General features: G+C 57.6%; 1 pseudogene; it reads right to left on the bottom strand.

The window, feature by feature from the left end:
• Nucleotides 1-634: 634 nt before the first annotated feature.
• LOC130588256 (class II histocompatibility antigen, B-L beta chain-like) lies at nucleotides 635-1,667 on the bottom strand (annotated as a pseudogene).
• Between the last annotated feature and the right edge of the window lie 68 nt (nucleotides 1,668-1,735).

Here is a 1,735-nt window from a genome sequence, read left to right as displayed (position 1 = left end):
GGACCATAGAAAATCAGAATCRTGGCATGAGTGACATTGGAAARRACCTCCAAGACCAACCAGTATTCCTTCATGCCACCAGAAGAAAGAATTTAATGTAAAAGGTGTGTTTTTTTGGGGGGTTGAAAGAAACCAAACAAATCCACTCTCCCCAAGGAATTACTGACATTGGTCTGTGTCTCAATGGATATTTTGCTGGCCCTGCATTCATCCAGGTGCACACGGGGTGTCAGGAGGATGTGAAGCCCCCCAGCCAGGTGTGTTCCCAACAGGGATCACCAGGACCACAGATCACCAGGGCTCTGTCCAACAGGGGCCACTGGGGATCATCCAGTGTGGATCCTCCCCTGGGGGATGGAGTTGGAGCAGTGCACAAAGTTCCTCCCACACTGGGGACAATCCCAGGGCTTTCCTTAATGGTGCCTCCATTGGTATTGGGTCAAGTGAGAGCTCCTGTAGAAGCTCTTCCCACACTGGGGACACTTGTGGGGCCTCTCCTCAGTTTGGAGACGCTGGTGCGTGATGAGGGTGAAGTTGTGCTTGAAATGCATCCCACATTCTGGCAGTGGAAGGGCCTCTCCTCTGTGTGAATCCGCTCATGGATGAGGACTTGGGAGCTGCTCCAACAGAGCACCTCTTCCCATACTCGGGACACTTGTAGGGCCTCTTCCCAGTGTGGATCTTCTGGTGCTGGATGAGCACGCCCGTCAGAGGGGGTACACGATCCCAAATACCCCCCTTAACCTTTTGGCATAGGTAGAAGCAGAGTCCCAGCTCCAGGAACACGAAGCCCAACACGAAGCCCCCGATCCCCATCAGCATCTTGCTGAGGGCGGCATCTGGCACCATCCCTGGGGGTTCACAGGTGTCAGGATCCCTCAAAAATCTCTCACAGACATCCCTATTCCCTCTAAGTGCCCTTCTAATCTCCCCCAGCGCACCCAGGACCTCCTGAAACTTCCTCCCAATCCCTTCCTAGCATCCCAGCACCCACCAAAGCCCTCCCGTCACACCCAGGATCCCAAAGCCACCTCCCAATTCCCCCCCACCTCCCGAGGACCTCCAGACCCGTCCCACTCTCTTCCCAGCACAACCAGCCTCATTCCAACCCCCGCTTTTCCATCCCAAATCTCTTTCCAGCCCCTCCAGACTCACTCAAACACCCACCCAGTTACACTCAGCATCCTCAAACTCCCTTCCAGTGCTCACCAGGACCCCCAGAACCCCATCCCACTCCCTCTAGCATCTTTCAAACCCCTTCCAGATCCCCAAGCCCTCTCAGGCTCTCTCAAACTCCATCTCAATTACTTCCCACTTATACCCAAATCCCCCTCCCAGCTCCATTAGTGTGTACCCCCCTCCCCCCAGCGCTGTGGGGGCCGGGCCGTACCCCAGTGCCGGCTCAGGGGGTGCTCCTGACGTGCTCCACCGGGCAGCTGGAGGTGACCCTGCCCCGGGGGGTGTTTCCAGAAGCTCCAGGAGTTGGTAGGTTCAGTCCCCGTCGGGGACCACGTCGGTGGCCACCACGTGCCCCGAGAGCTCCTGCTGGCCCTGGAACCACCTCAGCTGCACCCGGGCAGGGTAGAAATCCATCACGGAGCAGAGCAGGCGGCCGGGGCCGGGCTGGGAGCTCGAGGGTACCAGTGAGATGGACACACTGGGGGACACTGGGAGAGAGGAGGAGACACTGGAATGAACGGGCGTTCACTGGAAGAGACAGGAGAGAGCTGGTGTG

The sequence above is a fragment of the Malurus melanocephalus genome, unplaced genomic scaffold (genome assembly GCF_030028575.1).
Source record: "Malurus melanocephalus ecotype Western Australia unplaced genomic scaffold, MMel_1.1 scaffold_3943, whole genome shotgun sequence".
NCBI lineage: Eukaryota > Metazoa > Chordata > Aves > Passeriformes > Maluridae > Malurus > Malurus melanocephalus.
This window is presented reverse-complemented; position numbering and strand designations above follow the sequence as displayed.